At 38.7% G+C, this 11423-nt stretch overlaps 1 non-coding gene across 1 annotated transcript; it reads right to left on the reverse strand.

Annotated features, from left to right (window-relative positions):
- Positions 1-782: 782 nt before the first annotated feature.
- Positions 783-888, reverse strand: LOC149498963 (small nucleolar RNA R71). Its single transcript, XR_016318992.1, has one exon. It is a non-coding gene; the product is annotated as a small nucleolar RNA R71 (small nucleolar RNA).
- Positions 889-11423: the final 10535 nt, after the last annotated feature.

The following is an 11423-nucleotide window of genomic DNA, read 5'->3' on the forward strand; positions in this document are numbered from 1 at the left end:
TCGTCGTCTAAATAATAATAGGTTAACATAATTTTGGTAATTGATAAACAATCCCTGTGGATACGATACTTTCTTACTCTATACTACTTGTTGCGATTTCGTACACTTGCGAAAACCGCTGTCAAGTTTTTGGCGCCGTTGCCGGGGATTGGCATATCAATATCAATACGAATTACCCTGTTGTTAATTTAGACACTCTTTTTATTTTTACTTAATTTTCTCCTAAGAATTATTCCAGGTGTTTTATGCAAAGAAGATCGAGAAGGACTGAACCTCTAGTCTTTGATCCGGAAATTAAGCGAACTTGTCGTAGGCACAACGCTGCAAGAAAAACACGAGAAATAAAACCCGAACAAGAAGCAAACATGGCCAACGAAAACGAAAACATAGTTGGACCACCACTTCAACATCCGGTCCGTACCTTGAGAGATTATACCACACCTAATTTGAATGGGACAACCTCAAGTATTACTAGACCTAGGGTAGAAGCCAATAACTTTGAAATTAAACCCGCCATCATCCAAATGCTCTCTACCTCGATCCAGTATGGGGGTTTGCCTAGTGAAGATCCTAATGCTCACATCACCAATTTTTTGGAAATTTGTGAAACATTCAAACAAAATGGTGTTTCTGAAGATGCAATCAAATTAAGACTTTTTCCATTTACTCTTAGGGATAAAGCAAGATCCTGGTTACAATCGTGTCCCGCTGGGAGTTTTACTACATGGGATGAATTAGCTCAAAAATTCTTAGCTAAATTCTTTCCATCCTCCAAAACCACCAAGTTGCGCAATGAGATAATGACATTTGCTCATCATGATCAAGAGAGCTTGTATGAAGCTTGGGAAAGATTCAAGGACTTGTTAAGAAAGTGCCCCCATCACAGTTTGCCCAAGTGGTTACAGGTACAAACTTTCTATAATGCATTATCTCCTAACATCAAAATTACCTTAGATGCAGCTGCAGGTGGATCCTTTGAAAAGAAAGGAATTGATGAAGCATATGAATTGATAGAGGAAATGGCAAGCAATAGCCATTACCAAAACAGTACCGAAAGGAGAAGAACTGCAGGAGTCTATGAAATAGACGCCATTACAGCACTTAATGCCAAGGTAGATAACATGGTAAGGAAATTGGACATGTTAACTACTAATCCTGTAAATTCTGTCATGCAAATTTGTGATAGGTGCAATGGACAACATGGAATTGGAGAATGTGTCATGGACTCTTTAAATCCACAAACTTTGGAACAAGTGAACTATGTGATGAATTAAGGAAGAAAGAATTACCCTTATTCAAATTCATATGACAACAGGTTAAGGAACCATCCTAACCTATCCTATGGTAATCCTAACAATGCCTTGAATGCACCACCTGGTTTCCATCCTCCGGAAAAGAAATCTCATGACGACCTCCTCACTGCTCTTTCCAAATCACACATGGAGTTCATGAATGAAACTAGAGAAAACCATAAAATCCAGCAGGCCGCAATAAGGAATTTGGAAATTCAGTTGGGGCAATTTGCAAACATGATGGCATCTCGACCTCAAGGTATGTTACCTAGCAATACTGAAAAGAATCCAAAAGAACAAGTGCAGGCTATTACCTTGAGGAGCGGCAAACAATTAGATGAACCACCAAGGAAAGAAAAGGAAGAAAAAGAACAGCCAAAGGTACCTATCATTGACTTGGAGGAAAAAGAAAAGGTAAAACCATATGTTCCCCCTGTACCCTTTCCACAAAGATTAAAGAAAGCACAAGATGACAAGAGCTTCCTCAAGTTCCTGGATGTGTTTAAGAAGCTTCAAATCAATATTCCTTTTGCTGAAGCTCTTGCACAAATGCCTAGCTATGCTAAATTCCTAAAAGATATCTTGAGCAAGAAACGAAGAATTGATGATCAAGAAACGGTAATGTTAACCGAGGAGTGCAGTGCGATTATCCAAAACAAACTGCCTCCAAAGTTAAAAGATCCAGGAAGTTTTTCTATCCCTTGTAACATTGGTAATCTTGACTTTGAAAAAGCTTTGGCAGATTTGGGTGCTAGCATCAATCTTATGTCCTATGAAGTTTTTAAGATGCTAGGTATAGGAGAACTCAAGCCAACAAGGATGTCTTTGCAACTAGCAGATCGTTCAATTAAATATCCTAGAGGGATTGTCGAAGACGTACTTGTGAAGGTAGGTACATTCATCTTTCCTGTTGATTTTGTTATTCTTGACATTGATGAGGACAGGGAAGGATCTCTAATTTTGGGAAGGCCCTTTCTTGCAACTGCAAGAGCATTAATTGATGTTTATGAGGGTAAGTTGACCTTAAGAGTTGGATAGGAAGAAATTGTCTTTGATGTACTTAAATCGTGTAAACTTCCTATGGACTATGGAGACTATTTTAGAATTGATGTTGTTGATGAATGTGTGGAAACCACTTTGCATGTTGAAAATAACACTAATGAATCAAGCATCTTGAATGAAAAAGAAAAGGAACTTCCTAAGCATGAACTGAAACAACTTCCACCTCATTTAAAACATGCATTCTTAGGTGAGAACCATTCTTTTCCTGTTATTATTTCTTCTCACCTAACGCTTGATCAAGAGGAAAGGTTGTTACAGGTTCTACGAAGGCACAAGAAAGCTTTAGGGTGGTCTATCTCGGATCTACAAGGAATAAGCCCAAGTGTGTGCATGCATAAAATCTTGATGGAAGAAGACTACAAACCTTCAATCGAGCACCAAAGGCGATTGAATCCTAACACGAAGGAGGTAGTCAAGGCTGAAATCATCAAACTCCTAGATGCCGGTATCATTTATCCGATTTCAGACAGTAATTGGGTAAGTCCTGTCCAAGTTGTTCCAAAGAAGGGAGGTATGACAGTTATCTCTAATGAAAACAATGAACTCATCCCCACAAGAACAGTCATAGGTTGGCGTGTGTGCATAGACTATAGAAAACTAAATAAAGCAACACGCAAGGACCATTTTCCCCTTCCCTTTATTGATCAAATGCTTGAGAGACTTGCAGGTTATCCTTTCTATTGTTTCCTAGATGGCTACTCAGGGTACTTCCAAATACCTATAGCCCCTGAAGACCAAGAGAAAACCACATTCACCTGTCCTTATGGCACTTTTGCCTACAGGAGAATGCCTTTTGGGCTATGCAATGCTCCTGCAACCTTTCAAAGGCGCATGATGTCCATCTTTTCTGATATGGTGGAAAAATTTATTGAGATATTCATGGATGACTTTTCTGTGTTTGGTTCTTCTTTCGATGCATGTCTTCATAATTTATCTCTAGTAATGCAACGATGTGAAGATACTAACCTTGTGTTAAATTGGGAAAAATGCCACTTCATGGTTAGTGAAGGTATTGTCTTAGGGCATAAAATCTCTCAAAAAGGAATTGAAGTAGACAAGGCAAAGATTGAGGTAATTGAAAAACTACCTCCTCCTAACACAGTAAAAGGTATAAGAAGTTTTCTTGGGCATGCAGGGTTTTACAGGAGATTCATAAAGGATTTCTCAAAAATCACTAAACCTCTTTGCAAATTGTTAGTTAAAGATGTTCCATTTGATTTTGACAAAGAATGTTTAGATGCTTTTAACAGGTTGAAGAAGGAGTTAATCTCAACCCCGATCATCACTACACCAGATTGGACTTTACCTTTCGAGCTTATGTGTGATGCTAGTGATCATGCTGTAGGAGCTGTGCTTGGACAGAGAAAAGACAAGAAGTTGCATGTTATTTATTATGCCAGTCGCACATTGAATGATGCGCAATTAAACTATGCAACTATGGAAAAAGAATTATTGGCTATTGTTTTTGCTTTTGACAAATTCAGGGCATATCTAATTGGAGCTAAAACAATCGTCTACACAGATCACTCCGCCATCAAATACTTGCTGGAAAAGAAAGATGCAAAGCCGAGACTCATTCGTTGGGTACTTTTATTGTAAGAATTTGACCTAGAAATTCGCGACAAAAAGGGGACCGAGAACTTCGTTGCTGACCATCTTTCCAGGCTTGAATTGGGGGAAGAAGATACAAGCGAGCTACAAATCAATGAAAGCTTTCCTCATGAGCAACTTCTTCTAGTAGCAAATGCTCAAACCCCCTGGTACGCTGACATAGTTAATTATCTTGTTTGCAGAATTCCTCCTCCCAATTTTTCTTATCAACAAAGAAAAAAATTTTTTCATGATATCAAATTCTACTATTGGGAGGAGCCATTTTTGTTCAAGTATTGCAGTGATCAGCTTTTCAGAAGATGTATACCGGAGACTGAAATAGAAAGTGTCCTTAAATTTTGCCATTCAATGGAATGTGGAGGTCACTTTGGAGCAAGCAAAACAGCTGCACGTATACTAGAAAGTGGTTTGTATTGGCCTAATCTCTTTAAAGATGCTTATAACTATGTTCGTCTTTGTGATCGTTGTCAAAGGTTAGGTAATATTTCGAAGAGACATGAGATGCCCTTAAATAGCATCCTTGAAGTTGAAATTTTCGACGTATGGGGTTTGGACTTCATGGGACCTTTTCCGCCATCATATTCAAATCAATACATTCTAGTGGCGGTGGATTATGTGTCAAAATGGGCAGAGGCTGTTGCTCTTCAAAATAACGATGCCAAAAGTGTAATGAGCTTCGTCAAGAAAAACATTTTCACAAGGCATGGCACTCCTAGAGCAATAATCACAGACGGAGGTAAGCATTTTTGTAATAAGTATTTAGATTCCCTTCTTGCAAAATATGGTGTCACTCATCGTGTAGGTACTCCATATCACCCTCAAACAAGTGGACAAGTAGAAGTCACTAACAGGGAAATCAAGAAGATCCTCGAAACCACTGTTGGACAATCACGAAAGGATTGGTCCAAAAAATTAGACGATGCTCTATGGGCCTACAGAACGGCATTCAAAACGCCTATAGGTATGTCTCCATATCGCATGGTGTATGGTAAGGCTTGTCATCTTCCTGTAGAGTTAGAACATAAGGCGTTTTGGGCCATTCAATTTCTTAACTTCAATGCAAAGGAAGTTGGTCAAAAGCGATTGTTACAGTTAAACATGATGGATGAAATGCGCCTCCATGCTTATGAAAGTGCCAAAATATACAAAGATCGCACCAAACAATGGCACGATAAGCGCATTATCATGAGGGATCTGAAGGTAGGCCAACAGGTGTTGCTCTATAACTCTAGACTTCGGTTATTTCCTGGTAAGTTGCGCTCTAGATGGTCTGGACCATTCACAATCAAGGAAATCTTTCCTCATGGCGCGATTGAAATAGTGGATGGTAAGTCGAATCGAAGTTTCAAGGTAAATGTTCAACGTTTGAGAAGCTATTATAATGAAACCTTTGAACCCATCAAGACTACAATTGGTCTTGCCTAGCCTAAATTCAGATAAGTGCGTCGAACTTAACGACGTTAAACAAAAGTGCTCATGGGAGACAACCCATCTATTTTTATTAAATTTTCATCTATTTATTTATTTTTATTCCCTATTTTATTTGTCAAAGTCCCAAATTTTCTCCATAAGTGTTCTTCTGTTTAGTAAAGAGTTTTGTAGGAAAAAGTGGAAATCCAGAACCAAGCACACCCTAGCCGTGCTAAGTGGCACGCTCAAGTCGCGCTACGAAGCAAGTCTCAACAAAGAAAACGCCCAAGTCGCGAGCGCGACATTCACAAGCGCGGGCGCGACAATTAGAAAAGAGAGTCAGAAGATTTGCAAAGAAAAGTCGCGAGCGCGACATTCATATACGCGGGCGCGACAAGCAGATCTGAGTGTCAGAAGCAATTGGACCAGAAGACGCGAGAAGGCGCGAGCGTGATATTCATATGCGCGGGCGCGAGAAAGCACCTTTGAGAGGCAGAAAGTTTGCCAGCAAAATACGCGAGCGCGACTTTCATAAGCGCGCGCGCGAAAAGAACTTGAGAGGCAGGGACAAGCACGTCCCACGGCGTGCCAGATAGCACGCCCGTGCTATTCACAGACACTTTTCAATACGAGAGTCAGAGAAGAGCACGCCCGTGCCAGGTACGCCCTTTCTTTCGTTTTGCAGGTCAGAGGAGAGCACGCCCAGGCCGTGCTTATCAGCACGACCGTGCCACGATCAGACACCCTCATTTATTGGCGCCCCTATTTAAAGAGCACGCCTCCAACCGCCCCACTGTCCATCTCGCACGCCCTAGCCGTCACCTCTTCTCTCTCAAACTTTCTCTCTTTTTCTCCTTTCTCTCTCAAATCCAACACCCTCCACACCAAATTTTCAAATAATCATCTCCAACCATGCCTCCTAGATACAAACGTAGCAGACCCGCATCCTCAGTTGCGGCTCGAAAACGCCCAACTGTGCGATCCACCACGGCTCCTCAACCTCCTTCACCTCCAGCAATTCCTTTCGACTTTGCCTCATCAGAACAACAAGAAAGGTACACAAAATTATCTCTTCGGCCTATTTTACCGAATCGATTCATTGATGAAGCTGCTTTAGCACAAGTGGGTCTTAGAGATATTGTGTTAGAACCTCTTAGGCGAATAGGGTGGGGACAGTTTCTTGAAATGAAGGACTTAGTTTATGCTCCATTAACTCTAGAATTCTTAAGTTCTTATTCATCTTTTATCCGGTTTTTGCCTACATCTCCACCAAGCAAAATTTGTTTTAGGCTTCTTAGCCAGGATTTTGAACTGTCTGTGAATGAGATTAGCCAAATTTTCGGATTCCCCACAGAAAATAGTCAAATTCAAATTTCTAGTGATTTTAGTGCACGCAATACTTGGCAAGAATTTACCGGTGAAGTAAATTATAATCCTAGATATTCGAAAGCGTCAAAATTGAAAAAACCTTCTTTGCGGTATATTCATAAATTTTTGTCAAATACTATATTTGGAAGGAGTGAAAGTGATGGGGTGTTAGGTTTGAATGAGCTATATTTTCTATGGGCGATTGAGAATGAAGTCTTGTTGAATGTTGGGTATTGGCTCTGCCAGAGATTTGCAAAGGTGGCTCGAGCCGACAAAGGAGCTATAATGATGGGGTGTTTTGTAACCCGAATTGCTAGATATCTACAGGTTTGGAACCCGGCTAGGCCAATTTATGATAGTGTAGGAGGGGGGCATGGTACCAGGCTGGATGTCGATGTTATGATTCATATGAAGTTGATTGAAAAAGTTGGGGATGCATATCGAGTAATAGGTGCCCCAGAGAATGATTCTGATGAGGAAGAAGCCGAGGCTGCAGGCGGTGCTGACATGGAGGAGGATATCCCTCCACCTTTTACTTCTTCTTTTGGTGCAGGTACATCGGGTGCTGGCCCATCGTTCCAAGGCACATCCAACATGTCAAATGATGAAGTCCTTGCAAGGATGATGTCTCGAATGGACCTCTTTGACACGCGCCTTAGCGGAATGGAAACAATGATCACAGACCGTTTCCAGTCCATTGAGATCATGAATGGCAGTCTTGATTCTAAGATGGACACCATGCAAGGACAACTGCAGACCATCCTCCAGTTTCTGCAGCCACCCCCACCACCAGAAAATTGATGGATTTCTCTTTTCTTTTCTGTTTTTGTTTCTGTTTCTTTTGTTCTAATACATTGTCGTGGTTGTTTTCCCTTTCAACTTGTTTATTTGTTATGTGGATTTTTATAACCTCTTAGTAGTTTTTGTTCTTAATGTTTAGTTGCTCCTTTAGCTAAGACACTTTCCACCACCTTTCTATTGTATTGTTCAATACAATGTTGGTAAGTTTTTCTTCTTCTCTCTTACTGCTTTTCTTCAAGTAATGAAATAAGTTTGGGGAATTTATACACATTGGGGACAATGTGATTGATTGAATTGGGGGAAGGGAATTTTAGCTAAAAATTTTTGTTGTTTTTGCTTAACATGGTTGGAATGATTACAAGTAAGCTTGAAGATTCTCATGTCTAGTAATAAGTGTTAAACATAATTGATTCTCAATTCTAGCATATTTAAGTTTTGAATTTGAAATTTTGATTTAAATATGTTCATTGATCTAAATTATTTGTTTCTAGAGTTTTAAACACTGATTTTTATGAGAGTTATGATATATAGGTGTGTTTCACTCTAAAGTATTTTAAACCTCGGCATTCCTAGAATAAAACTTAGAAATCCCTTCGAGGCGAAAAATTTAAATGTTTACGTTTTGAAAGAGATGATTTAGGCAATTTTTTGTTGAAACCTATATTTAACCTAGACCACCTAAATTAAAAATATGACTCTTGAAACCAACTTTGAAGCCTAAAAACCGTAAATTTTTCTTCTTCACCCTCAATAAACCAAGCCATTAAAACCAAAATTCAATTTTCCTACCCTAAGTACAAAGGATTGTATGATTGAAAGATTCGATTTTTAATTAGAATGTAGCAACAAAAGAGGGAAAATTCATCAAATAATACTAGCAAATAAAGAAAAGAAGAAAGAATCAAGAAAGAGGCACATGAAAAGCAATCAAAAGAATTCAAGAAAAATAGAAAAAAAAGGGCAAGGAAGAAAAGTGCCAAAATATTAAGAAAAGACCTTGTCCAAGATGCCTCTAGCTAGTAAGAAAATTTCAAAACAAAGACACTCCCTAGAACTAGAAAAAGTTTAATTAAAATAGAATCTTGAATGTTATACATCCTTTTGTACTCTTGTCTACATTTTATCCCTTTCTTTGATCAAGCAAAAGTTACACCAAGAAAGCCCCATTACAACCCAAAATAAAGACCTTCTGATCTTTTAATCGTATGCATTTATATCGTGGAGAAAGGATGACTAATTCTGCATATGGGAATGCCACTTTTGCTCTATAAATTGTCTTATTTTTAAATGCTTTAGATGATTCATGTCCTGTTTATCATAATTTGAATACGTATTAGTGTTGACAATCTCTTTAAACTTGTATTTTACTCAATGAACATGTTTTCTTCAAGAAATAAAAGACAAGCTTAAATGTGAATAGCATGGAGAACAATTGAGTCTATCCACTTATTTGCTAATCATGATATATTGAAAAGTTTACTGAGATCATCTTCAACCATGGTAAGCTAGTCATTTTCTTTTAGTTTTTTTTTTTTCTGCTTGAGGACAAGCAATGGTTTAAGTTTGGGGAATTTTGATAGGTGTTAATTCTATAGTGTTTTAATATAATTTTTATTTGAATTTTAGTAAGTTTTATTGCTTTAATTTGATTTTAAATCACTTTTAGTATAATTATGTTCAAAAGCTTCCTTGATCTTTAATCCGCTTGATCTAAGAAAAAAATTGCAGAAATTTGGCGCAGAAAAGAACTTTATAATACAAGGCACTTAGCTTCTAGCACGCCCAGGCCGTGCTAAAAAGCACAACCGTGCTAGAAGCCAAGGAAACCAAAGCAGAGACAGAAGAGAGCACGGCCAGGGTGTGCCAAAAGGCACGGCCGTGCTATAATGGGACCAGGGCGTGTCAAAGCATAGCACGCCCGTGACAACTCTAGGCAGACTTCCAGAGAAAAGCACGCCCTTACCGTGCTAAGTGGCACGCCCATGCCTCAATGCTTCGCTAGCCCGTGCTACCTAGCACGCCCCGTGCTTTACTAGCCAGACTTCCAGACTAAAGCACACCTGGCCCGTGCAAGGAAGCACGCCCGTGCTGCGCAGGCGGAACTAGTGGGAATTTAATGCGCAAATCAAGCTTTTTCTCACATGGGCCGACCTCGGGGAGTTTCCTAAACACACTAAACAAGACCTGGACCTATTCTTGAGGAAAAAGGAGTCCTAATCAAGAAGAAATCAAGAACCTAAACAGTCATGATCTCCTATAAAGGATTTTTCACTAAATAAGGATTCTATTTCCTAAAAGGAGTAAAACTTGCCTTCAAAAAAACTCTATATAAAGAGAGGAACTTCTCCTAACAAGGAATCTCGTTTTTTTATGCAATTTCCTTACATAATTCTTTCTTTCTCTCAAGATTTCAAGCATCAAAGAATTGTGCCAAGATTCAAGGAAGCCATCAACATAGTTGTGATACAGTTTTTATTCTAAACCCTTCATCTTGTTTCTTTCTTTATTTTCTTTAATTATGATGAATGATTCAAGTATGATTGAGTTTAATTTAATTACTATGTCTAGCTAAACTCTTATACTAGGGAATTGATGTAACTTAATTCGATTCCAGTTTATAATATTAGATTTATTCTTCCTTGTTCTTGTTATAACTTATTATTGTGCTTAAGGCATCCAGGCAGAAATTTTCCCCTGGATTGAATTATTTCAATAATTACATTCGGGAGAAGGGTTATTGATATGAAAAAAGATAATAATTTACTTGAGAATAATAACTTGATGCGGAAGCTATATGGTTTGACTCAAGGGAGGTTTTCATAAGTTAATAAATTTTTAAGTTGTGAACTCACAAAACAACCATAAAACCTAATAATCTGATTTATGTTTAATTTCACTATTAAAGATAGGTAATTGAATTGGATTAGAATAACTAACAATAAATCGGGAGAGCTTGTTAGTGACTTTAGGGTTGTTCTCCTACTTGAACAATTAAAATTGATTAATGAACTAATAGAATAAGATGGATAGAATTAAGTGAAATCAAATTCCCTAGTAGCTTAATCCTCTGATTTCTTTTCACTTGAATTTTGTGTTTGATCTCTTCTATTTTTACTTTAAATTTTATTTACCTTACAGCGAATCTCCTTTATCGTCGTCTAAATAATAATAGGTTAACATAATTTTGGTAATTGATAAACAATCCCTGTGGATACGATACTTTCTTACTTTATACTACTTATTGCGATTTCGTACACTTGTGAAAACCGCTGTCAAGTAGGCTCATATGTTGAAGGAATCAACGGGTTGAGAAGGAAGAGGAGGAGGAGGAATCGTCACTTCCCGAGGCCTTTTCCTACTAGGCTCGGCCGAAGGACTAGTAGAAGGAAGTTCGATAATAGTAGGCTCTGAAAAAACACTAGTCTTTTCTGCTGGAGGATCAATTATCACTAGGGGAGCCCCTTTGTTTGATCTATCCGCCTAAGCCTTTTTCTTCATCGCCTCTACAATTTTTTGCCATTTTAGAAGTCTTCGCCTTCTTATGAGTCATCTCTACAAAAATCATAAAAAGAGAAAATTAAGAAAATTCAGTACAAGGGGACAATGCCAAAATAAAGAGGAAGTAAACTCAACAAAAGACGAAGGGCGAGGTCTTATGGGCCCACTTGGAGAGCATACGGGTTAACCCTCAGCAATCACTTGCCTCAGATTCACTGATTGCATCCCCCTAGCTTTTATCAAGTCCACACATTGTCGATCCTCAGGGGTTGGCGAAGGTGGAAGCCAATGCATAAGATCGCTAGACCACTGATTCGGTATCCCGAATCCACCAGGATTGCGAACTATGAAAAACTTTTGCTTCCAGTTCTTTAAGGACGA

The sequence above is a fragment of the Jatropha curcas genome, chromosome 1 (genome assembly GCF_041381405.1).
Source record: "Jatropha curcas cultivar XTBG-Jc1 chromosome 1, XTBG_Jcur_1.0, whole genome shotgun sequence".
Taxonomy (NCBI): domain Eukaryota; kingdom Viridiplantae; phylum Streptophyta; class Magnoliopsida; order Malpighiales; family Euphorbiaceae; genus Jatropha; species Jatropha curcas.